Source organism: Tursiops truncatus, chromosome 1 (genome assembly GCF_011762595.2).
Source record: "Tursiops truncatus isolate mTurTru1 chromosome 1, mTurTru1.mat.Y, whole genome shotgun sequence".
Classification (NCBI taxonomy): domain Eukaryota; kingdom Metazoa; phylum Chordata; class Mammalia; order Artiodactyla; family Delphinidae; genus Tursiops; species Tursiops truncatus.
Genome location: NC_047034.1, coordinates 55356325 through 55383747, shown reverse-complemented (window position 1 = coordinate 55383747; position 27423 = coordinate 55356325). Strand labels below are relative to the sequence as shown.

Below are 27423 nucleotides of genomic sequence, written 5' to 3'. Positions count from 1 at the left end.
AATGAATGTTGTGTTCCATCAAAACAGGACATCTGTTGTAGGAGAGAAGTGAAAGGAACCTCCAAGATGTTCGTCAAGGGAGATCCTAGGTTGCTAGTTATGCAACAAGTCCAAGCTGGAGTAGGTCAGAGGCCCTCAGACAGAAATCTTTAGGAAAATGAAATTAATAGTATACATTAATAAATTTAAATACCTGACAGTTTGACTGAATTAAGGATTAGAAAATTAGCTAAACTTAAATGGAAATTATTAACTCCAGAGAAAGCAAAACATTTTGCAAAAATGATCATAGTTGACTACTGTTCTGAAAACATATATACTCATAATAATATAAACATTATACACTTACCTAGTCAATATATTGTGTTGATGAGGAATGGGAACTGACTGTGTGTGTATGTGTTTAATTGTGATGGAGTGAGGGAAGACAACAGAGAATACCTACAACTGAAAGAACATGATATAGCGATACAAGCATGTTATGTAAAGTATGGAGGTACATATGAAGAAAATCACCTACAGTTGAAAGTCATTTTCTTTGGAAACAGTGGAAGGACTGAGGACTCTTCTTTGTTTTAAATATCTTGTAAAACTTGTTGATTTTTTTAAAAACAAGGATAAAAAATTAATTGATAATCACAACATTTCAGAGATATTATTTAGGATATTGCAATAGTAATTTTTTTTTTTTTTACCGTGCCTTCTACATAGTGAGTACTCTCAATTGTACTGAATCTTTTAAAATGTGTCAGAAGTTGTTGTAACAAGTCATTACTAGGCTGTAATATCCTTGAGATCAGGGATTATTTCTTATACATTTTTATAGTTCCCTCAGGACATAGTGTGGGATCATTTGCATTTTACTTGTATTAATGTGTAGGATTTTGCATGTTTTAGTCTCATGAAGAACTAAGTCAAATTCCTTCATATTTTTTTTTTTTTTTTTTGTGGTACACGGGCCTCTCACTGTTGTGGCCTCTCCCGTGCGGAGCACAGGCTCCGGACACGCAGGCTCAGCGGCCATGGCTCACGGGCCCAGCCGCTCCGTGGCATGTGGGATCTTCCCGGACCGGGGCACGAACCCATGTCCCCTGCTTCGACTCCCAACCACTGCGCCACCAGGGAAGCCCCCTTCATATTCTTAGTTATAAACAATCCTGAGTTGAATGTTTAACTTTACAAATAGATCGATTATTTTCAGTACTGTGAATCTAAGCTCTGCATTGCAATCAAGAAATCAACCAACAAAAAAATTATCATGGGCAAGACAGATCACATAGTTCTTTATTAACAATATCACATTCTCTAGGAAAAAAATCTGAGAGGTTGCTCAAGGTCACCCAGAGAAATAGGCAGTACCATCTCTGCAAATCAAACTATTTGCCTAAGCCAAACTTCTGTGATAAACACACTTAGAGTAGGTGTGAGGGAAAAGTCAGAAGGGTTTATCCCACTCGAGATTAACAGGCAGTGTAGTTTCTCTTCAGCTAAAGTGTTGATGGATAAAAGACAAAAACTGGTGTGTAAATTCAGCTTTCATTTTGTTGAAAGGGGATTAAAAATAGAAAGGAATTCTATTTAGGTTTAGACAGTGAAGACTGAGATATAGAAAGAACTTTCATAAAGGAGTGGGATTGAGATATTTTTTCCTACCGAAGAGTCCCAATTATGAAGCTGCCAGAATAAGTATCTTGCCTCCTTGCTTGTATTTCTGGTATCTTGATTAATCACATGGCTGTCCTACATCAGCAGTTTTTAATCTATAAATTAACAGCTCCAGAGTGTTAATATGAGATTATCCAGACACTATTTAAAGGGCCAGAGATAAAGGAAACAAAGGAGCCTCTTCATAGAGGGTATGTGAGTACTTTTCTAGTCCTTAGGTGCTTGGTAATTTCACAAAGTAGATATGGTATATTTGTCAAGCAAATCTCTTTCAACAGATTCTCCTCCCCTCCATTTGTTCCCTCTCATTATAAATGGAGCTTATGCTCTATACCTCCATTAGGGGGCAGCTATTTTAAGTAGAACAATTCTACTACTTTCTGTTTCCTGTATTAATGGTTGTTTCCTGTATACAGTCTTATACCTTGGACATCTTAGGTTGAAAAAAAAAAAAACCAACCCACAGAAGAGCATCCCCAGGACTTCAGGGACTATAAATATAATTCAGAAAACTTTGGAAAAAATGGCATTTAGGAAAGAGTAAGTGTAAGAAAACTGCATTAATAATTACCACTTAAAAATCTGCCAGGCAGGGAGCTTCCCTGGTGGTGCAGTGGTTGAGAGTCCGCCTGCCGATGCAGGGGACACGGGTTCCTGCCCCGGTCCGGGAAGATCCCACATGCCACGGAGCGGCTAGGCCCGTGAGCCATGGCCGCTGAGCCTGCGCATCCAGAGCCTGTGCTCCACAACTGGAGAGGCCACAACAGTGAGAGGCCCGTGTACCGCAAAAAAAAAAAAAAAAAAATCTGCCATGCAGGGCTTCTCAGCAGTGGTTGAGAATCCACCTGCCAATGCGGAGGACACGAGTTCAAGCCCTGGTCCGGGAAGATCCCACATGCCACGGAGCAACTAAACCCATGCGCCACAACTAGTGAAGCCCACGTGCCTAGAGCCCATGCTCTGCAACAAGAGAAGCCACTGCAATGAGAAGCCCGCGCAACGCCATGAAGAGTAGACCCCGCTCACTGCAACTAGAGAAAGCCCACGAGCAGGGACGAAGACCCAAAGCAGCCAAAAATAAATAAATAAAATAAATACATTTATATATAAAAAAAATCTGCCATGCAGAAGATAACCACAAACTAAAAAGGACTCATCTATTAGCTTCTATAATTTTAAATTGATTTTCAGAGATATATCTCCTAGATAAAATCAAAGGAAGCACTCTGCATTTTTAGCACTAAATGCTGCAAGAGTAATTCAATAATAACACTTTGCTATACTTAACACTGTTCTATACTTTAAAAAATGCTTTTTCTCATATATATTTTGAAATAGTGCAGATATTATTATCATTTATAGATTGGGGAAACTGACACAGAATTTAAGTGATACCCTCAAGACTGCACAATTACACCTTGAAAGGCAGGACCAGAATTCTTCGTCCATTGTTTTGTTGTTTACTATCAGTAAAAACTGTATCTTTGATTAACTACAGGCATTCCCATCTTATAGTTCAGTATATGAAGACAAGACAAAAAATCTCAATGGGTTTGTTCCAGGTCATTCTGTAAGAGAAATGAAAAGCTACAAAAAATACATGAGCACTGACTTGAAATCCTTTGCTCAAATCACTTGATCACAATAAACGTTAAGAGTGAAGGCCAAAGGGTTATACAGAACTCATTGTCCATTAGTCTTCTTAAGGCTTGTCCTCGATAAGAGGTTTCCATCCAAATCCATTTCTTCTTGGCAAACACTTGTCTCCTCTAGAAATATTAAAACGAAAGAGAGAAAAATTTTCCTGGGTAAATAATGGAAAGGGAACAGTCCATTGTGGTGGACAAAAGTCAGAAGGATTAAATTTTTTACAACCTAAATATAGGATTATGTTTGTCACATAGTTGTAAAAGTTATAACAGGCATAAACTATTTTGTGGCCAAGTAATTAAGGTGGTATTACAGTAACATGCTGTTAATCTGACTTTTAAAACTTAATTTTAAATCAAAGAAACTACTATATACCAGACAAACGGTTGCCTTAGTGTTCTTAAATAAATAATATTAGAGAATTAAAACTAATTTGGATTCTGTAGTGGAAATTGGTCATTATTTGGGCCACCTGAACTGCTTTCCTATATTTAGAGAATTCCTCACCGTGTTAATCTTGGTGGTGAGCGAAGATACCTCCCATAATGGAAATGGAAGATGTCAGATAGTCACTTTCTCTCCCTCCCTTGCAGCTAAGGTGAAGGCATGTGACCTAGGCTTTTCAATCAGACATCTACTGGACTTTTGACTCAGCCCTGAAGATACAAGCAACAGTCTCTCTCTCTCTCTCTCTCTCTCTCTCTCTCTCTGTCTCTCAACCTACTGACAGGAAACATTTCTGCAATCTACAGTTTCCAATGTAGAGGTGGTCAAAGGGCAGACTGTGTGGTCTAGTGCCTGATGTCCATGGCGCTGGCTGCGGTGGGGGGTGGGGGGCTTGGGTAGGGGGAGACCATCTTCTCACAGTTTGCCTAGCACTACCCAGTTTTAGCATGGAAAACTCTGAATCTCTGGAAACCATTCAGCCCCAGGAAAACCAGGACGGTTGGTTATTCTAGCCAGCTTCCTCATCAGATCAGTTCTGTGGGTGGTTTATTCCTCCTGCTTAGCTTCAAGCCTAGTTTTTCAAGCCCTCCCAGCAATTCTGTAAGCCACCCAATATCATTTTTAAAGATTATGGAAGTATAACCCAATGTCCTTTTAATCCACTATTGATCTGCTTAAATCGGTGAGAGCTGGTCTCTATTACTGCTACCAAGATCCTTGACCGAAACAGATACTTCTGTGTGTCAGCAGTTTGGAAACCTGCATTTCATGATGACCCTATGATTTGATTTGGCTCATAGGTTTATTACAGACACTATTTGATGTTAGTGAATTTTTTTTTAACATTTTGAAAAGTGCTGCAAAAGCATCAATAATGATTATTCTTACTGTATTTTTGAAATCCTGAGATGTTTCTGATGGTCGAGACTATTGTGAACCATTTTCCCTTGGTGATGAGATAAACAAACATTGACAGAAGTAAAGTTGCTGCCAGAAAATGTTTGAATTTCCCTACTCTATCTCATCCCGTACCCCCAAATTTATGAATGCTTATTTCTCCAGATGAAGAATTTTTAAAGCCCCCCAAAATAGAAGCAAATGGTGACCTAAAAATATCTCTGCTCATTTATTCATTTTTGGAGCATATATAAGAGTTCTTTGTCATTTCTCCTGATAGACATCCCTCCTGAACATATGCACTTCTCATTCAGCTTCACCTTCAGGACATCTTCATACTCCTGCACTCATCCTTTGGAGAGAAAACCTTCAGTGAGGATACTCCTGTTCATAAAATGGTCATTAAGATGTTAGGGCTTCCCTGGTGGTGCAGTGGTTGAGAGTCCGCCTGCTGATGCAGGGGACACGGGGTCGTGCCCCGGTCCGGGAGGATCCCACATGCCGCGGAGCGGCTGGGCCTGCGCGTCTGGAGCCTGTGCTCCCCAATAGGATGGGCCACAGCAGTGAGAGGCCCGCGTACCACACACACACAAAAAAATGTTATTATAGTGCTTACTTTGACAGCATATATACTAAAATGGGAACGATACAGAGAAGATTAGCATGGCCCCTGCGTGAGGATGACATGCAAATTTGTGAAGCATTCCATAATTTTTAGACCTATCATAGTGACCATTTCAATATATATGAATATATATAATTACTATGTTGTACACCTGAAAGTAATATGATATTGTATATCAATTATACTTCAATTAAAATGTTATTACATAAACAGTACATCTTTATTAAAGAAAAATAGAAGATACAAGAAGACAAATAGAATAAGCATCCATAATTCTGTCACTGAGAACATTTTGGTATTTTTTTTTTTTTTGTAAGCATTCATGTCTACAGCTATAGAATTTTTAAAAATTTGAGAGGTCAAACTAGACATACTATTTCAGAACTTACTTTATTATTAGTATTATGAATTTCTTCCCATGTATATGCATATGAATATTTTAAATGACTGCACATTTTACAATGTATAGAAGTATCATCACATTCATTAATTAACTCTGGGACATTTTCAGCTTTGTAAACAATACTATTGAAATTATATATCTATCCTTGAGCATTTTTCTGATTATTTCCCCAAAATAAATATTAGAAGTAGAATTTTTACATCAGTTGCTCTGCTCATTTTTGAGATTTTTCTTATATTTTTCCAACGTGCTTCCCAGAAAAGTCATGGCTTTTATGCTCCCACTTGTCATCTGTGAGACTACATTCTTCTACCCTCAACAACACTGAGCATTATCATTTTAAAAAAAAATTATTTATTTATTTTTGGCTGTGTTGGGTCTTCATTGCTGTGTGCAGGCTTTCTCTAGTTGTGGCGAGCGGGGGCTACTCTTTGTCGCAGTGCACGGGCTTCTCATTGCAGTGGCTCCTCTTGTTGCTGAGCACAGGCTCTAGGCTCGCGGGCTCAGGAGTTGTAGCGCACGGGCTTAGTTGCTCCGCCGGCACGTGGGATCTTCCCAGACCAGGGCTCGAACCTGTGTCCCCTGCATTGGCAGGCTGATTCTTAACCACTGCATCACCAGGGATGTCCCTGAGCACTATCATTTTTAAAAATTTTTGTTAATTTGATAAACAAAGAGATTATCTCATTTCTTCTTTTTAAAACTATCTGCTCCTATCAAGATGCCCATTTTCCTCAACGTGAATGTATGATATTAATCACTTCATTCTGTCATGAAATGCAAAGAAGTAAACTAAAATTCTGAAAATGTATCATCCCCTCCAAGAACTGTCATTATTTCTTTTGTCACCATCACCCAGTTATTTAATTTTCACAAATTACTTCCTCCCTGAAATAGCTTTCTAGTTGACTTTCACTCTTTGATTCCCTTCTCAAGTCCTTAGATTTTTAAAATTTATTTTCTCTTATCCTATGAAGTACACTATTTTAAATACAGGCACTTAGGAGTTTATACCTTGTACAGGAAGAAGTCAAGCAGGTAGTACAAAAATGCAATTAACCTAATCCATTTTCTCTTTAGGTTAAAAGTATTGTCTCCCTTTCAAAAAGAAAGAACATCTTTTGTCTTTTTCTTCTATTTGAGGACCATATAAACTATTAAGTAAAATAGTTACAATGCTGGTATTTGTCATAAGGTGGGAGTTTAGAGGAAGTATAATCAGTATCTTTGGGCTTCCCTGGTGGCGCAGTGGTTGGGAGTCCACCTGCCGATGCAGGAGACACGGGTTTGTGCCCCGGTCCGGGAGGATCCCACATGCCGCGGAGCGGCTGGGCCCGTGGGCCGTGGCCGCTGAGCCTGCGCGTCCAGAGCCTGTGCTCCGCAGCGGGAGGGGCCACAACAGTGAGAGGCCCGCGTACCGCCAAAAAAAAAAAAAAAAATCAGTATCTTTGCAGCAGTATTTGCTGGCTGTTTCCCAACTACTTCACTGATTTTGCTGACCCTCACGTCCACTATTGCCTCAAAATCTATCATCACCCACTTCTAAAGTCTACCTGGTAGGCGTTGCTGGCTGCTGTTAATATCTGTCACACCAGAGAGAGGAGAATGGGCGAGAAACTCTTCAGGGGATCTTAGTTGGCTTCTATATGTTAGCTCTATTTTTAACTCTCTGCAATCAACGTTGATGACATTAGACATTTGCTTAATCTCAGTGCTGTCAGTCACCTTTTCTTTGGCTTATTCCTCTCACACCTTAGAGCCTTCCCCCAAACTACACCCTACGCTCAGAGTGACCATATGCTCTCTTTTTCTGGAGAGTCCCAATTTCAAATATTCTGTCGTATTGCCAAATCAGATGTCAGACCATATGCTTCATATTTTCTTTGGGGAAATATATTCACCTATCTATGCATCAGTTCCCTAAAAACTCTGCTCATCAGGATTTCTATTGGTTTTGCCAGACAGTTTATGGGAAATGTTATTAATCCAAAATGCAGCTCAGATGTCTTCTCCTATGGGAAGCATTCCTTCAGAGCCTTCCTTCCTTAGATGTCGCTCATATGTGCTCCCAGAGCTGTCTAGTCTTCCCTCTGTAGGGCACACCCCAAACCTCAGATTTCCCTCACCCGCTCATTAGAATCGCCTTCCTTGGTATATTTGGGAAAATGAAGGGTAAGAGGTGTTGCATCACATGTATTACGGATTTACCCACATGCTCTCTGCTGCTCAGAAAGGCATTCTCTGTCCTATTAGAAAACACTCTTCATTTTTCTGCTGCTAATGGATTGTTTGAATCATAGATTAGAGCCCACAGCCTCCTTCCCCCTCCTGATAGTCTGTGGATCTGAGCATCTCCTAGCAGCACATTTCCCCACCTTGCGTGTTTCAATCTAGAATAACACCATGGAAAAGGCATGGGGGTTTCGGGTACACTTTCTACTCTAAGTCCAGCTGCATAGTCTAGGATCTAGAAAGAACTTTGGTATTCAAAGGAGTTAGGAGACAATCATCAGTTAAGGCACACATACACACATTGATCTCCCAAGGACAAACGTCAATTTCCAGAGCAGAATTAAATAAAATTCTAGAAAATGCAAACTAATCCTATATGACCGAAAGCAAATTAGGGTTGATTAGGGCAGAGGTGGACAGGGAGAGGCAGGAGGGAGGGCTTAAAAAGCGGCAACGAGAAAATTTAGGGTGGGGCTTCCCTGGTGGCGCAGTGGTTTAGAATCCACCTGCCAATGCCGGGGACACGGGTTCAAGCCCTGGTCCAGGAAGATCCCACATACCGCGGAACAACCAAGCCTGTGCTCCACAACTACTGAGCCTGCCCTCTAGAGACTGCGAGCCACAACTACTGAGCCCACAACTACTGAAGGCTGCTCACCTGGAGCCTGTGCTCCGCAACAAGAGAAGCCACCGCAATGAGAAGCCCGTGCACCTCAAAGAAGGGTAGCCTAGCCCCTGCTCGCCACAACTAGAGAAAGCCTGTGCACAGCAACGAAGACCCAACACAGCCAAAAATAAATAAATAAATAAATTTATTAAAAATATATATATTAAAAAAAGAAAATTTGGGGTGGTGGATATGTTCATTATTTTGATCATGGTAATAGTTTAATAGGTAATAGTTTCATATATACATATGTCAAGAGGTATCAAATTGTACACTTTAAATATGTACAATTCATTCTACATCATTTCAATCTTAATAAAGCTATTAAATTTTGGAGGAAAAAGAGTTAAAGGAGGCTGTCTCCCTGTCCTCACAAAGGCCTAAAAGTCTTTCTTCCCCATAGGTGAAGGGTAAGGCATGTGGCTTTCAATTCAGGTAGCCAGGCTTGGGCCAGGTACCTGGCCTAGCCTTCTGATGATGCCCTGGATCTCTTCAGAGGAACTTTTTTGGGGCCAGCTGAGATTCTTCACTGTGTCTTTAAGTGGAGCTGCCTCTTACTCCTCCTTCCTAGATCCTCATTTGCTATTCTGAAAGCAAAGATAAGAATGGATGGGTTGAGGCTTCTGGCCCCAGGCAGATGAGGAAAAAAATTTATCAATTGATTACACTGAATGGAGTCTATATACTTTAAGATTGTTATTTTCATTTGTTTGATAAGCATTTACTGAGCACCCACTAAATGCAAGATGTTGTGGACATATTTATTGAGCAAGTTCCCCACACCTTGAATGTGGGCCTTGTGATTTACTGTGACCATTACAATGTGGTAGAAGTAATATTGTGTGCCAGTTCTTAGCCTAGGCCTTAAGAGCCCTTGTATGCCTCTACTTTCATTCTTACAATCTTGACAGTCCATGGGCTGAGCCCAGGCTAGTCTGCCAGAGGATGAGAGACATATGGCTCAGTCCTGCCACCCGCCCAGCTGACAGCTTGCTAAGCCCCAGAAGCAGGACCTTTTAGCTGCCAGGCTCTTGACTGCAGATGCGTGAATGAGTCAAACTGAACCAGAAGAGCTACACATATAATCCCGGCCCAGATTGCTGACCCATAAAACCGTGAGTTAAAGAAATGGTTGTTTTAAGTCTTACACATGCGCGCACGCGCGCGCGCACACACACACACACACACACACACACACTTCCTATTCTTACCGTTAGTGTTTGAGTGACTTAGTCAAATTATTTAACCTGATTGCGCCTCCGTTTCTTCATTTTTAAAATGACTATAAAACATACCTGGCTCATAGGGTTGTCGTTATTATTAAATGAGATAGCATTTGTAAAGTGCCTTACCTAGTGCTGGGCACATAGTATGTATTCAGAATATGGTAGTAGTGATTTTTTTTCCTTTTTTTTTTTTTTTTTTTTGGCAATGATTTTCCAAGTCAGGACCCATATCTTACTCATCTCAGGGTCTTCTTCATAAAAGGAACTCAGTAAATGTGACTATTTGGGGGAACTATAGTAAATTCAATGAGTATTCTGACTATAATCTTCTTAAGATAGTACCATATATTTACCTAAAAGTCAGGAAGAAATCATCACCTCTATCACTGTGATTTTAAAAGCAAACAGACAAACAAAAAAAAATCTTAGTTGTCTTCATTTCCTTGAAACTCAGGATTGATACTGTATTGCTCACTCCTTATCTTCTTGACCCTATCAGCAGCATTCAGTTCCAGCTGATAATTCCTTTCTCCTTGAAACACTATCTTCATTTGGCTCCCTGTACACCCACACTTAATCTGATTTCCCTTCTACTCCACCAGCCACTCATCTGCAGTTTCCTTTGAGAGTTCGTCCTTATCTCTTAAGCCTCTAAATGTTGAGCTGCTCTAGGGATCAGTCCTTGATTCTTTTCTCCATTTCTATTCCCTCTTGTGATGATCTCTTTTAGCCTATGGCTTTAAATATTGTCCCTCTATACTGGCGATCCCAAATTTATATATCTGTTTCAGGCTTCTCTCCTGAACTTCAGTCTCATAAATCCAACTTTGTATATCTAAGTGCCTACTTGACATCTGTATTTGGTTATTTAATAGGCACCTGGAACTTTATGCATCCAAAAATTAACTCCTGATTCTGTCCCCTTCTATTTCCTCCTAAAATTTTTCCTATCTCAGTATGCAACAACTCCATCTTTCTAGTCTTCTCTACTGTTAGAAGAACATAAAATGCAATTCTCCTGGGGTATTTCCCAATGTTCTGCTTCATATTACGCATAGCAGCCAGGGGTGAAGAAGGGGAGATGAATTGTGACAGTTACAACAATTCTCAGAAGTTGTCAATCTCAGCTTGAGCCCATTCGTGATCCTCTGCCTCTGCAGCAAAATTCCCCAGTCCTGGGCTTCCCTGGTGGCGCAGTGGTTGAGAGTCTGCCTGCTGATGCAGGGGACACGGGTTCGTGCCCCGGTCCAGGAAGATCCCACATGCCGCGGAGCGGCTGGGCCCGTGAGCCATGGCCGCAGACCCTGCGCTTCCGGAGCCTGTGCTCTGCAACGGGAGAGGCCACAACAATGAGAAGCCCATATACCGCAAAAAAAAAAAAAAAAGAAAAAAAAAAGAAACTCCCCAGTCCTACTTTGCTTTTCCTTCTGGTCATTCTAGGTGTCAGGACAGATACTATGATAAACTGATTCGTTTTAAGGTGATATTTTTCAACAAGGTTTGTGTCATTAAAAATCTTCCTCTTTATTAGTGGGTTTCCCTGCTGGTACCTTATAACAAGCCACTTTTCCTTGCTGAATTATTCCAAGATAATATGTACATATTAACAGAAACCTTCAGTGTCTTTAATTCAAAGTATAAACATTAGCCACCATAGCATGACCAGTTGAGAATATATTATCGGGCAAGATAGTTTTTGGTACCAGTCAAAAATATTGTACTTGGCCATCTACTTATATTTCTCATAAACAAATTCCCCCTCTACATGGAGGCTAGTTCTGGCTCAAAAGTATCATTTTGACATTATTCTATCTTCTTTCCTTCTTAAGAGTTTCATATGCAAGGAGCCTAATTCTTTTTCTGGAAGAGTATTCCTGAATGAAATGTAGTCTCTTCGCTTTTTCATAGATTTATCTAGAGTCTGGAAGATTACTCAAAAGAGGGGTTAATCTGCATGGGTTGGCTTACATTACATAAAATTTCAAAATTACTTTCCATCCACTTTCTTATTAATTCCATTACTATCCTAATTCTAATACTATTTTATCCCAATTCTATTACTATTATTACCACCACTGCCTTTCATCCCTGCCATGAGCTGGGACCACATCCTTCCAAACCGATTATTGGTATAGCTTCCTAACAGATTCTCTGACTCCCTATTCTTTGCTCTGATTCATTATGCATTCCTCTATTAAAAGAAACAAACCCTGATTATCGAATCTGGACTACTTTTTCTTCCTTTAATCCTTTCTCTTTTGCTTTGTATAAGACTTTACAATTTTCAAGGAGTTTTCATATTTATTATATTGCTTAATTCTTATAATAGCCCTGTAAAGTATTATTAATCCTCCTTTAACAGACAAGGCAGCAACACATGTAGAGAGTAACTATTAGCTAAGAAAATCACATGGGCAATGTATATCAGATCCACAATTCAAACCCAGATCTTTTTTTAAATTATAGTTGATGTACAATATCTTATAAGTTACAGGTGTATTATATAATGATTCACAATTTTTAAAGGTTATACTTCATTTATAGTTATTATAAAATATTGACTATATTCCCTGCATTGTACACATACTCCCGGATCTCCTTGTTCCAACTTGAGCATTTTTAAAAATAGAGACGCTTTTTTATTTGACCCAAACTGAATCATTCAAATTCTCCATACCGGGAAATCGGAAATGGTTTACAGAGACTCTGATAAGTTACTGGAAACTAGTGCTAGGAGCTAGGGTGGGCTTTTTCCTATATACATATTCTGGCCTTTACTTCTTGGAGGATCCAAACTGACACACCAGGGTGGAGAGAAAGAGAAAAGAAATAGACAATGAAAAATAGGAATGAAGGAAAGAATAACCTTGGTTCTTAACTTTCTGGTTCCTGGTTCCACACACTTGTGTGGCCCAGATACATTTGCTACCCATTCTTAAATCTGTGAGAAATTTCTTTTTAAGCAAATTCTGATTTAAACATTATCAAGTGGATTTTTGCTCTTGCTGCCAAATGATATCTAAAACATGTTATTCTTGGGAGTTTCCTGGTGGTCTAAGTGGTTAGGATTTGGTGCTTTCACTGTCGAGGCCCGGGTTCAATCCCTGGTCAGGGAACTGAGAACCTGCAAGCCACGTGGTGCGGTCAAAAAGAAAACAAATAAACAAAAACAAATAAACCACTAAATCTTAAAAAAAAAAAAGTTATTCTTTCCACCCATTTTTTCCCTTTTTACCTCCATGTCTTTGTTCATGACATGCCTTCTGCCTGGAAACTTTCTTATTCTATTCTCTCTCTTTCAAAATTCTGCCATCCTTCAAGTCCCAGTTGAAATACCATGTCTCTATGTCTTCCTTAATGACTTCTTTGTTCATTCCTGGAAGGAACAATTACTCTGTGTAACTATAGATTCAATTTATATCAACAGTATAATACTCATCATAAACTGCTTTATAGAATTATTTGTGTGTATGTCTCATCTGGCCTACTGATGAGGAAACCTCTTGAGCGTAGAAAGCATAGCATATTAATTTTTTTGTCCCCCCACTGAGCCAACACAAGGCAGTTATTCAAGTATTTGTAAGAGGATATACAATGAATGAATATACAAAGACCTTGACCCATGCAGTTCTAAAAGGGACTGAGGCCTAAGGTACATCTGGATGTCAAAAGTGGAGCCATCTGTGATATACACCTAACTAGTCTCACAAAGTCAGTACCAATGGATTTTCCTGTTGGCTTATACTATGTTTGGAGTGAGATAATAAAATTACTGACCTAATAGCTATTTAAACTGTTGGTGCCTCAAGACAGAACAGAGGTGAGATGAGTCAAAAGGTTAATAGCCTCCTAGATGCAAAGGGAAAAATTTAGCCCAGAATTTCCTAAACTGTGTTCAGTTCTGAGATAAGAAACAATAGCCATTTATTATAGAGCTTATGGTTGTATAGTGAAAATATTGACGATGACAGTAATATTGATTTCTGAATTTATTTAGTATTTGTGTCAATAATTCCTGCACACAGGGGCTTCCCTGGTGGCGCAGTGGTTGAGAGTCCGCCTGCCATGCAGGGGACACTGGTTTGTGCCCCGGTCCGGGAGGATCCCACATGCCGCGGAGCGGCTGGGCCCGTGGGCCATGGACGCTGAGCCTGCACGTCCGGAGCCTGTGCTCCGCAACGGGAGAGGCCACAACAGTGAGAGGCCCGCGTACCGCAAAAAAACAAAACAAAACAAAATAATAATTCCTGCACACAGAAACAATATTAACTCCAAATGTGACTGGCAATTATGGTTAAGAAGATAATATTTTATCTATCTATAACTACACATATACATATGTCACTATGGTGAAACTACTTTATAACTATTAAATTTTTATTACAATGCATTTTTAATTAAAATTTATTTTTTATTTTTTGGTCTTGCCACACAGCATGCAGGATCTTAGTTTCCCGACCAGGGATCGAACCTGCTCCCCCGCATTGGAATTGTGGAGTCTTAACCATTGGACTGCTGGGGAAGTCCCTAAAATGCATTTTTAAACATTATATGGCTAATATATATATATATATATATATATATATATATATATATTTTTTTTTTTTTTTTTTTTGCGGTACGCGGGCCTCTCACTGTTGCGGCCTCTCCCGTTGCTGAGCACAGGCTCCGGACACGCAGGCTCAGCAGCCATGGCTCACGGGCCCAGCCGCTCCGCGGCATGTGGGATCTTCCCGGACCGGGGCACGAACCCGTGTCCCCTGCATCGTCAGGCGGACTCTCAACCACTGTGCCACCAGGGAAGCCCTATATGGCTAATACTTTTTAAACTCTTTCATGAGATGGTTTGTACTGTGAGCAGTCATAGCTCACACCCTCAACACGCTTGCCCTTCTCTCCTTTGGTATTTACTTGGCAAAACTCTAAGCCTGCTGTAATACAACTTCCCACCTCCTCAGTGCCTGCACCTAATCAGCTAGAGAAAAAAAAGTCATCATGCTGACTGGACTCACTTTAAAATTATGACCTCAAGTTTCAAGTGGATTCTCAGTGTTACCCAGCCATTCTTTACATTTCCCTAGTCATTTGTCTCTCCCATTCTTCCAGATGACGCCATTCCCCTCAAGAATCTTCCTCCCTTCTCCCTCTCAGCTGATGACCTTGCTTTTTATTTCTGAGAAAAAAGCAGCAGTCAGAAGGGAACTTTCACAGCTTCTCACCACTAATTCCACCCACCTACTTGCATTTCACCTTCCCTCCTATTATGAAGGCTGAACTGTTCCTGAGTTTGAATCCAAACTCTCCTCTTATGCTCTGGGTCCTACCTCCTTTTGCCCATTCAAGAACTTTGCTCTTAAAATTATCCCATCTCTTTCCTGTATCAATTTTTCCCTCCCTGTAGGATCATTAACACTAACATACAACTATATTTAATATCTCTTAATTAATAAAAGAAACCCTCTCGATCTCACAACCCTCTTTAGACACTCCCCCATTTCTTTACTCCTCTTTACAGAAAAACTCAGAAGAATTTTTCATATGTGCTGTCCCATATCATTAACTCTCATTCTATCTTGAATTTACTCCAATTACATTTTTTCCCCTCACCATTTCACTGGTAGTACTCTCATCAAATATACCTTTGCTCTCCATATCACTAAACCCAATGATAAAATCTTCTTCATTATGCTTCACCTTTTAGTAGTATTCAATGCAGTTGACCTTTTTGGAACACATTCTACTTTGGCTTCCAAGAAACTTCTCTCTCCTGGTTTTACCCCATCTCTGGATCCTTCTTCACACTGTACTTTTTTTGTTCCTCCTCATTACTTTGACAAGTAAATGTCAAAGTTGGAGTTCCCCCAAGGCTCAGTTCTCCTCTATCCTCATTTCCTAGGAGATCTAACCAGTTTCGTGGCTTTGCAAACTATATATATGACTTTTCCTCTTTCTTTTACTTCCTTTTCCTTCCCAAAGCCATTAGGTAGGATAGAGCAAGGCTGGCATTGGGTCTGAGTTGGGAAGAATCAGAGAGCTCAGAGAGGAGTTTGGGGGCCATATGTGAAAGGAGGTGCCTATATAAGAGGACTGTCTAGTATGGATAGTCATAGACTGATTGAAGTGAGGAGGGCACCCATGCAGAGGGGCAGCCTGAAATGGGCTATTAGGGATCCACACAGAAAACTGGCCATCCATGAGGAGTCAAAGCCTCAGCAGTATGAGGAGGACATTCATATCGTAGGGGCAGACAAGAGTTGTTGTCAGAGCCTGAATGGGTGTGGAGGATTATCTATGTGGAAAAAGGAGTGGTGGTGACTCTGGAAGATGTGTTACTTAACAGGGAGTTGATTACATAAGTAAATACATTAAAAAGTTGGAACCAGGTTTCCCACTATCAGATGGAAAAAGAGAAAACTAGAATAAACATTGTGGTGTTGGATTATTATTGGAGGTATTTGTGTGAATTCATGATTATATATCCAGATAGATGATAGATAGATACATAGACAGATATAAATAGATATAAAATAAATATAGATCTAAAAGTGTATATGTGTTTTTGTACCTCTATAGTTCCTAGCTCTGTCCACTGAAAGGGCCTGAGAGTAACAACACCCCAATACAATTGAGCACATCTATTCCCCAGATTTTGGCTTCTAAATACCATTCTCCACAACTGTAACCAGGCTTCTTGGAGAATTGGCTGATTCCAGTACTGGTGCAGCAAAAGTGCAAGATAAGCTTGGAACATCTTGCTGAGCCAGAAAGCAAAGTGCTCCAGGAATGATGGTGGTGGTGGGGGGTGTATATCACAGAATCCAGCCTGAAAGGTCTCCATGGGCAAATCTGGTCCATTTTGAGCATTAAATTAAATATTGATGGAAATAGATTACAATCCATTACATAAAATAAGAAACCACAAGTCAATATATGGAAAGCTTTGACTAAGAAAGAAGGGGAGGACTTTGAAGTAATATCCCTCAAAAGGCAGAGTTTTAGGGGTGAGTAAAGGTGATTATATTTTATGCTGGTTAGAGAAAAAAGTAATAAGGTAATCATGCCAGAGATACAAGTCTATTATATGCCTGCACGTTTTCTTTTCTTCTTTCTGTTTATCCACTTAGAAAAAAAGAAAAATCTTTAGACAAGAGAAAGTTAAAATATGTAGAAGCAGCAACACATATATCAAGAAGGGCTTTTGATTCTTAAAGAGGTGCTTGATTTTAAAGAGGGCCACCCATGGACATATATACACTACCAAACATAAAATAGATAGCTAGTGGGAAGCAGCCGCATAGCACAGGGAGATCAGCTCGGTGCTTTGTGACCACCTAGAGGGGTGAGATAGGGAGGGTGGGAGGGAGGGAGACGCAAGAGGGAAGAGATATGGGAACCTATGTATATGTATAACTGATTCACTTTGTTATAAAGCAGAAACTAACACACCATTGTAAAGCAATTATACTCCAATAAAGATGTAAAAAAATAATAAAATAAAGAGGGCCACCAAATATGTATTCTGAAAGATTTTTTTACTCTGAGAGGAAGAATTTAGGATTTGTTAGAAGAAGGTTTCTTAGTTCTGCAAGTATTCATGGTGGAGTGGGGAAGAGGATGTAGGAATTCAAAGAAACTACTGATAAGTTACTGATCAGAGAGAAAAATACCAAATTTTACTTTGAATATAAGTGACCACTTTGTGATTGTTATCACCAGCTTATATTCCTGTGGTTCTAATAAAGGATCTTATTTTTTAAAACATAATTTTTTGGAAAATATGCTAGTTTTCTCTTGTAAACAAGTATCTGAAAAACCTGGTTCTTTGAATCCTGAAGCTGTAACAAATGTAACAGGAAGTTGCATAGGAAATTGTGACTGAAGCACTCCAACGCAACAGGTGTGATTTTTCAGAGTGAAGTACCAGACCACCAAGTAGAAATTTCAAAGAAATTTCCACTGATTAGATGGTTCTTAAAAACCACGAGGGTCAGACAGCTGGATACTGAGACTGCATTTGCAAAGAGGCGTTCTTTAGAGAAGGCCATGCTGTGCATCCTAAGCCCTCTCACAAAGGTAAAGGAGGAGAGGGTGCTTGCCCTTTCACTTCCAGCCTAGTGAGTGTGGAATCTTACAGGATTATTCAGAGAACCGTGGTGGGAAGGAAGGAGAATAAAGGACTGGGGTCTGACTACCCCCCACCCCGCCCCGGGAAAATCTAGATGGCCAGAAAGAGATGGCCTGGCAGGTTCTTTGTTATTGGAGAAGATATACCCAATAGTACTGGGACCAGTAAGCTCTCTTAGAGTTTGTCAGGACAAAGGATGCATAAAGCTTCTCACAGAGCAGATGTGGGCCACGCAAGGGAGAAAGAATCAGTCCAGAGATCTTTTTGACTACTGTCCAAGAAGAACTGACTAAAATGTCAGTTGGGCTCTAACAGAAAGAACAGAATGGTGTGGATGTCCAAGAAATCTGAGGATAAGGGAAAAGTGGCAGCAAGAAGAATAGAATATATGTCCGTGTCAGGAGTTATTGGAGGAGCTGTGGCTTGATTGGTCAAGCATGTGAATCCCTGAAGATAAATAATCAGTTTTAAACATCTGTGAGTCCCAAAGAATACAAAGTCATCATACTATAATGCCAGCCAATTAAGACATTTCTGCTCCCTTTTCCCTATTTGTTTCCTGTACTCCAACCCAGAGAGTCAGTAACAGCAGCTACTGAGTAGGGAAGAAAGCAAGTAGGAAAGAGAGAAGCAGCTGACCACATTCTGTTTCTCTAAGGCTTTCCTTTCTAAATGTCAAATTGAGGCTGAATTTTGTGATTTAAAGTGATTGTAAGGTAAGTGAGCAGAAAAGTCATGAGACTTGCTGGAATTTTCTTCTTATTGGCAGAGGGTAAGAATCACCCCTCTGAATTAATTTCAAGAGAACAGTTATGTTTTGACTATATCTCACAAGTCACACTAGCTCAATGTAATGAGTACACAGATTTTCCACTGTATGGTTAGTGGAAACCTTTCAGAACTTGCAGGTTCAGGTTTTAGGAGGAAATAAGCACTGCAAACCCAAATTTATAAAATAAAAAATTTACAATTCCTGTATTAGTTTTATTCACCAGTCACTACAGTAGAATCCTGAAATAAATGAATATAGAATATTCAAACCTTATGGAAAAATAAATGTAAAATTTGAATGAGAAAATTCAACCTCCCTAAGGCAGAGAGAAAATTCAGTGTACTTTCAGTAAAAAGAATATCAAACTCAAATCGACATAAAACATGCATTTTAGCCATGGTTATTAAGACAAAATCATTACTGAAATTCTCATCCAACCTTCCTGTATCAGCTATCCTAGGTATAATGGGTCTAAATAAAGAATTTCAATTTTAAAGGAATTACAGTATTATGAAACTATTTTAACTATTCTAAAATCATGTGAATCAATGAAGGAGTATGACCTTAAGATAAGGTTTAAGTATTGTAGCAGTGGTTAGATTTAGGTTCAGCTGCAGTGAGTAAAACCAAAAATAAAAAAAATAATAATGGATTAAAAATACAAGGTTTCATTCTGTATAAATGAAGTTTGGAAGTTGGTGTTCCAGGTGGGTTGGAGGTTCTACAAAGTCATCAGTTCATCACTCCTTCCAGTTCATCTAAACTGTTCCCAGTTCATTACTTCACCATTCCTATGGTATGCATTTGTACTCTCGTTCAACACGATTGCTAGATTCAACCACCACATCTATGTTCAAGGGAGCAGGAGGAATGAAAGGAGAGGAGCCCATTCCTTTTCTTTGAAGATAATTTCTCAGTTACTTCTCTTTTGCCAGAGTACATAGCTGCAAGGGAGTCCAGGAATTGTAATCTTTTAACTATGCACATTCTAATCTTGAATAAATTTGGGATTTTGTTATTAAGGTGGAAAGAGAAAATGAATGTTGAGGCAAGAAGTTAGGAGTCACTGGCATAGAGACAAATATATTTCTTCTAATAAAGTAGCTAGGTCAAGCATTGATTGCTGATAAGTTAGAATTATTAATAGAGATCCTTAATTGTATTGTTGATACAACTTTTAAAAAATGCTTGCTTTCTCTATGCAGAGAACATTTCTGTCGCTTGCAACCAAAGAAAGTAATTTATGATAAATTATCAGGAAACTCAGTAATTTGTTATATTACTTAAGTTCTCTGTTTCATTGAGAAGAGAAGCACTTCCAAGACAAATGTATGAATGCATTTTCAATTTTTCATACAATAAACATCTACTAAATGTTTGGGTACTAGGGAAAAAAAGACATGATTTTTGTCTTCAAAGAGATAAAATCTAGTGGAGATAGATAGTCATGAAAAAATTTAAAGGTAAGAAAGTGTTATAGGTGCTGTAAGGAAGTATGTACCAGGTGTTGTGGGGATACAGAAGAGAGAGAGATATTCGTTCCACAAAAGAGATTGAAGGGTATGTATCCAAAGTAAAGCACAAAGTGACAGTGAAATTAAATTAAAAATTATTATGCAATTTAAAATATACCAAACAGCATAGAGAATAACATAATGAACATCACTCACTCTCCATTTATCTTATGAAATAAGATATTATGAATATGATCACAGGATATACTTTTTATGAAAAATACTCCTCAACTTTGTTATGAAGTTTGAAATTATTAGCAATGATGTATATAGGTATAAATATCATAAACAAATGATCTTCCACTAGAGGTTGTTATTGTCATCAAATCAAAGTATAAAGAGTAGTGAGAATCTTCCTGAAATTGGAGAAGTATTAGAGAAAGTGTTGGGAATCTTTTAATATATTCTAAAGCAACAGTGTCATTTGATAATTCTCAATTACTTTAATGTTAGACTCTCATAGAACTTTGACATAAACCTTTTTTTCAAATTTGCAGCTTATTTTTTAACGTGGCAAAGGGAAAGGGACTAAAATAATGTGTTGGGGGAGGGCTGGGAGGTGGTGGAGAGGGTGGATTTCCCATGAAAGTATTTGTAATTTTTGAAGTTGCTTAGAACATATGTACTTAAGGAATAAATACAAAACACATGTATTTAAGGAATATTTCTGGGACTTCCCTGGCAGTCCAGTGGTTAGGACTCCATGCTTCCACTGCCGGGGGCACAGGTTCAATCCCTGGTTGGGGAACTAGGATCCCACGTGCCACATGGCCAAAAAAAAAAAAAAAAAAAGAATATTTCTTATGTCCAAAATCTAAATTCTAGTCCTCCGGCAAGTACTTCAAGGGAACTTGGGGTCACTGCCAAAGCTATGTTTGCATGCCTGGGGTCAGGAGTTCATCAGGGAGCAAGAACTCTGCTAAAATGGCTGACATCACATCAACACAGAGGCAGGCTCCCCTCTTTGTATAGTTTCTTTACACTGTTAAAAAATAGAGTTCCTTTTCAATAGTTTCTTTATATTGTTAAAAAGGAGTTTTTAAAAGAATTGTTAAAAATTAATCAAATTCAGAATAAAATGGCAAAGTCAAAAGTTGGCTGACGAAGACTCTCTACCTTTCCAAAAATATAAACATGCTAGATAATAATGTAAAAAAGTGAAAAAAATATACGTTGACAATTTCAATATTTTGAAATCAAGAAAGGGGAAATTGCCAGGCTTTAGAAAAAGGAAAACAGAAAAATGGAGTATTAGAGGGAGCTGAAGCCAAGTACATGCTGAAGCCCAATGGCTCACGTGGATACTGGAACTGGAAGCATGTCGTGAGACTGGAAGACTAAAAAGCAATGGCTATTGATACATGAACAGCGAGGATGAATCTCAGAATAATTCCACTGAGCGAAAGAAGCAACACCGAATAGAATACCTATTGTGTGATTCTATTTATAGAAAACTCTACATGCAAACTAATCTAGAATGACAGAAGATCAGTGGTTGCCTGAGGATGGGGGAATAGGAGAGAGAACTTACAAAGAGGCACAAGGAAACTTTTTTGGGAGATAAATACGTTTGCTGTCCTAACTGTTGTGATGGTTTCACAGGCGTATACATATGTCAAAACTTGTCAAATTGTATACTTTACATATGTAGAGTTCATTGTATGGCAGTTATACTGCATGAAGCTGTTAAAAAACAAAACAAAATGAAGATTCAAGCAATTGAAGCATATCCTCCTTCGTATTTTTATTTATGCAATATATTTGTTGAAGGAACTTGGTGGTTTGTCCCATAGAGTTTCCCACATTCTGGATTTTATTGATTGCAAAAAAAAAATAATCCTTACCTTTTAGAACTATATAATGAAATATATATTTATCTTTTTTTTACAGGTGAAATCCATGTGAGGGGTAGGGAAGAGGAGATTGGCCATATGGTAATAATTGTTCAAGCTGAATGATTGGCACACAAAGACATTATACTATTCTCTCTACTTTTTATGTGCTTAAACATTTTTTGTAATAAAAAGTTAAAATAAAACAAGTCCCAAGTCTCATCCCAGAGTTACTGAATCTCTTCGGGGTTAAGTATAGAAGTCTGCATTTAAAAAATAAACTCCCAAGGTGATTTTGTTATACATCAATGAGGATCACTGCCCCAGACCAAGAAAAGGACTCTGATAGTGAAGTGAATTTCAGACTCCTGCCACAAGGTATGGGAATAGTTTTTGGTAGATGTCCTTTTCATTTCTTATTGAATCACAAAAGTAGTACATCAGCTCTTCTTCTTCAGAGAGATATTTATGGCTCTGCTTGCATCTTCTACTGCTGAGGAAATTTTCTGATCCTTATATACATATTGTTTGATTTTGTTCTTATTCAGTCTTAAAAGGGTGATTATAATATTGGTTTGATTTATCATATAGGCTTAGTATGATTTGCCTGAATTACTCTGAATTTCAGCCCTGCATAGAACTGTGAAATATAAGAATTTATCTTCTATATCTGTAGTTTCTTCTATTACATCTTTGCTCTCTCTGTGATTCCTTCCTTCCTCAGGTTCCCATTGTCTCTTTTTCTATCTTCCCACTAGTAAAAAAACCACTCAAAAACCATATGATAAACTCATTTATACAAGATTACTGATTAGAATCATGAAGTGCTCTTCTCAGGGTAAGTTGATTTAAATAGGGCATAGGACTGAAGTCAAAGTTTTAAAAAAAGTATAGTGAAGGATTCTAAGGCATAAGGTAACCTAGTCAGGGAAGGATTTTGGGGTGATGGTGGTGAAGTTCCTTTCAAGACCCTGTAAAATTTTATCACGTAGGTTGTTACCTATTCATCCCATTGGAAGTGTATCCTTAGAAGAGTCAAATAATGCAACTACAGCCTTTTCTTCTGTAACATGCATGGAAAATTTAGCTTTGGCTGCAAGTAATAAAAAGCCAAATTTGAACTTTCTTAAGTAGCTAAGAAAATTTATTGGCTCAGGGAAGTTACTAAATCCAGAGGAAGGTGGTAGGTTTCAATCTGGGTTTGAGCTCTTGCACCATGTGTCAGCTTTATCCGCAGGCTGGCTGCCCTTATGGTAGCAAATTGCCTACAATAACTATGGGACTCACATGCATCCATCACACCAGGCAGAGAGAGACAGAGAGAGAGAGAGAGAGAGAGACAAAGAGAGACAAAGAGAGAGACAGAGAGAGACAGAGAGACAGAGAGAGAGACAGAGAGAGAGACAAAGAGAGACAAAGAGAGAGACAGAGAGAGACAGAGAGACAGAGAGAGAGACAGAGAGAGAGAGAGAGGGAGAGAGAGAGAGAGAGGACTTTTCTTCTCCCAACAAACACAAGATCTGGCCTTCCTTATGACTGGACCAATTTAGACTTGTGTTAGTGTCTATCACTGACAGTCGGGTGAGGACCTGATTAGGCTGATTACGTACCTCAGTTAGGGTCTACACTTGGAGCTGGAGCTGGGCCTGTTCCCATTCAAATCATTAGCTAACTTACAATTGCAGAGGGGTGGAAATGCACACTTGGGTGGGAGTCAACCAATAGTGCTCATTATAAACGCAATATAATAATATTCTACTCCATTAAATACCATAGTTCAAACTCTAATATTTTTGTTCAAAGTTGAACTTGTTTCCAGTTTTTGATACAGTATTATATTTTAAATTGGGAATTGCAGACCCACATGAAGGAAACAGAGCAGTGTAAGGTACAATAAGGAATGTAAAGACTTTGTAAAAGAGACAAAGCATGTCCTGTAGCTTACTGTCCTCATGTGAAAATGTAAGCCCACTGTTTCCAAATCTTCCACTTTTTAAAAAGAACCCCAAAAAGCATGTGAAATCTTCTGGCTTTTAACTTTGGCTAATTTTTTAGCACCATGCAGGCCAAACAAAATGCATTTGTGGGTTAGATCTGGACCTAGGACACCAGTTTCTGTCGTGTTATGAATCATGTTAGAACATTTTATAACACCTCCCCTCAAAGTAAGAGCTTCAGTCCTTTCATGGACCAGGGCTGCTAGTGTATGCTTAATACTAAGAAAGCCATAGTGGGGAGAGAAGTGAACATCACACATTATAGGAAAAATGCTTTGTTATTAGTTCTTTGCAATGTACTTAGAACTGTTTTTCTGGTAGTGAGGATGAGTTTGTACCAAATCACCTTCACTGTCTGTTATCTAGGTTCTCTTGTGACTTGTCTCTTATCTAGGTTCTCTTGTGACATCTCTTATCCAAGTTCTATTGTGAGGAACAGCTCCGTTTTACAGAATGACCCCTGGTGATTAGAGGTGTAACATGTGGCCATGGGACAGAGTTCTTTGCCTTGTAGCAAGCTGGCACATCAATGATCCTATAATAGTGACTTGGCTGTTATGCTCCACTTTAATAGGAGAATTAACTGGCAACAGCCAATGGTAGACACTGTTATTGCTGCCGAAGGCATGTGGTAATGAATTTGGGAACACTAAACTTATTTTGGACTTGGGATTTAAAAATTTTATTTCCTTTTTCAGGGGCTGTTTCTTATTGAATGCAGATAATTATCACCGTGTTGCCATTTTTCTCAGAAAGCTTTTTTCTGGTTAGCAGATATCAGAAGGCAGAAACTGTCTTTTTCATCTATTGACTTCCTTATGGTGTCCAGTGTAACTTTACTAGTATTTCGTTTAGTAGAGGCTAAGTACATAGTTGTTGGCTTATTTATTAATAGATACAGATGTTTTGAGTTATATTTAACTTTATTAAATATTAAAAGACCAGCATTTATTGGGTCAGGCCCAGAGCTAGGTAGTCTCTTGGGTTACAGAGCTTAAAGAAGCCCAGCAGGCAGGGGAAACACAGAACAGTTGCAACACTTAATATGTCCCAACATCTATAAACATTTAAATTAGGAAAAAGGCGTGGTGGAGGGCACAGTGTGTGTGGTGTGTGTGTGTGTGTGTGTGTGTGTAGAACTTGAGAGGGCTCTTTGGACAAATGTCATATTTCTCAGGTAGCTTTTGGATCTAGGTGGGGAAATGAGTGCAGGGGAATTGAGGTAGGACAGAGGGAGAATTTTAAACTAAAGAAGTCACTCTAGATCAGAAATCATTGGACATACGCTTAACTCTTGCTGCAATATATTCACTTATTGATACAATAACGTTTATAGAGTACTTTCTATGAGTCAGACACTATGCTAGCCATGGTGGAAGATAAACATGAATGAAGCAGGGCCTCAAAGATTCTCTAGTGGGATAAAGTATTGCACAGATTTACCCAGGTAAGGGTGAATATATTCGGCGCCACAAACCTATAGAAACAACGTGCTAAGGAAATTCAGAAAATTTCCTGGTCATTTTTGCCTGCACTATCTGGGAAGGAGGATATCCACAGTTGACGGCTCAGTACAATATTAGTAGATGATAAAGAGTTAGCTTATTTTATCTCTAGTAGTTTGTGCCCCCAAATTTATGACCCCAAAGGATAAAAAGGTGCAAATGAGGGTACGTTTTCTTCATAAATACATAATAGTGCTTCTTGTTCATTCCACGCAGGTTATTTTCCTCTTCAATCTCCCCTGAGTCTCACAGAACGAACCGGCAAGGGAGCACTTCGTAAGTACACAAGACACCTTGAAAGAGGCACAGAAAAGAGTAACTGGCGAGGAAAGTTAGTATTCTTTAAAAGGTGACTTCCCTGAGGATTACTGGGCATTATTAAGAATGAAAATATATGTAAGCCAGGTTTATGAGCAAGAACACAATCGCCCCAAACTCAGAATTATCTAAGAGCTCGGTAACCGCCGGGCAGGGCTTCAGCCCGACTCGCTCGGGGCTCGGGGATGGCCTCAGCTAACCCGCGCGGGCTGGCTCACGGCGCGGTTACCCTCCGGGAGGTTCTGAAGCGCCCCGAGCGCATCCCGCCCCTTCGCCGGTTCCTACTAGTAACAAGCCAGGTCGGCCGGGTCTTCACTCGCGGGCCCTAACCCTACCACGGCCACGCGGGGACGTGTACGCGCGTGCGCGCCCGCCGCCCAGGGCAGAGAAGGCGCCTCCACCCTCAGGAGCGCGCACGCCGCGCCGAGGGGCCCAGACGCGCACGCTCCCGACTCGCCACCGCCTCCTCCTCCTCCTCCCCGGCCCGCCCCCTCCCTCGCCTCTTCCTGCCGGGCGGTCCTCCTCCCCTCCGCTCTCCGCTCACTCCGCCCTGCTCCCTCCGCCCTCCCAGGGCTCTGGCGGCGGCGGAGTGAACGGGACGGGCCCGGTCGCAGAGCGCGGGGCGGCGGGTGGGACCCGGGTGCCTGGCAGAGTTGTTCCGGCCCTGCCCGCGGATACGTGAGGAGGTGAGGTGAGGGCGGCCTCCTAGGGGCCGGCGGGCAGACAAGAGACCCGGAGCCGGGCTGGGGGTGTTGGCGCCGGGGCGAGCCGGGGAGGGTAGCGGTGGGGGCCAGGCCCGGGACGGGATGCGAGAGGACCTCGGGAGGAAGACTCGGGGAGGGTTCGGGACTGTCGGTGGCTTCCCGGACATCGCGGTTCTCCCGGGCGGCGGCTCTTCGCGGCCCGGGCGGGCCGGCTGTCGGGGTCGGCGCCCCTCACCTGGGGGCGGGGTTGGTGACTTGGGAGCTCGTTTCCAGCTGTGCCGTCCTGACATCGCCGCCGCCTCCGCCGCTGCCGCCCGCTGCTGCGCCGTGCCTGCTGCCGGGTTCTCAGTCCCAGCAGCCCCACGTCCGGGGGGCGTGTGGTTAGGTTATTTTCTTACCCACATTCAGGCATCTGTTCGTGACCGCGTCTTGCCCTCGCGCTCCCCCTGTCTCCGCCCGGGTCTTTGCTCCTCTCCTGCTGTTGATGCTTGTGGTTTTGCTGGATGGGTTAGGCTGCGTCCTGGGCAGATCTCTACTTGCAAGAAATGCCCCGCTTCAAAGTTGACCGCCTGGCCATGCCAAACAACCCCCGTCCAGGTTGTGGGTGCTCCGTGTACTGATAACTGAGTCAAAGTTTCTGAGACTGGGCTAGTAGTTTGCACTGGTCGCCAACGGTGCAGGACTGGGCAGTGCGTCAGCATGTGGAAAGGGGCCACTGGCCAGCGGGAGGTGTCCGGGTGCTAGGGGACTGGACCGACAGGGTTTGTTTCTGATCCCAGGGCAGTGTGTCCAGGTGCTTGTGTATTCTTATACTTCTCAGGATCATCTTAGAAAATGTACCAAA

General features: G+C 40.5%; 2 protein-coding genes and 1 non-coding gene across 5 annotated transcripts in view; all 3 read left to right on the top strand.

The window, feature by feature from the left end:
- The window catches only part of LOC109552909 (uncharacterized), a 121891-nt gene extending 96056 nt beyond the window's left edge, over positions 1 to 25835 (top strand). The window contains exons 6-7 of the mRNA XM_033858909.2: positions 22114 to 22433; positions 25774 to 25835. The gene's annotated coding sequence lies outside the window, so the exon portion shown is untranslated. The remainder of the gene's footprint in view (positions 1 to 22113; positions 22434 to 25773) is intronic.
- LOC117309673 (U6 spliceosomal RNA) lies at positions 5268 to 5374 on the top strand. Its single transcript, XR_004523982.1, has one exon. It is a non-coding gene; the product is annotated as a U6 spliceosomal RNA (small nuclear RNA).
- Positions 25836 to 26407: 572 nt separating the features above from the next.
- RABGAP1L (RAB GTPase activating protein 1 like) overlaps positions 26408 to 27423 on the top strand; it is a 682857-nt gene continuing 681841 nt past the window's right edge. Inside the window, exon 1 of one of the 3 annotated variants that reach the window (XM_073804143.1) lies at positions 26408 to 26561. The gene's annotated coding sequence lies outside the window, so the exon portion shown is untranslated. Of the gene's footprint in view, positions 26567 to 27423 lie in introns of all 3 variants that reach the window. The other 2 variants (XM_073804149.1, XM_073804154.1) reach the window with 2 other exon arrangements.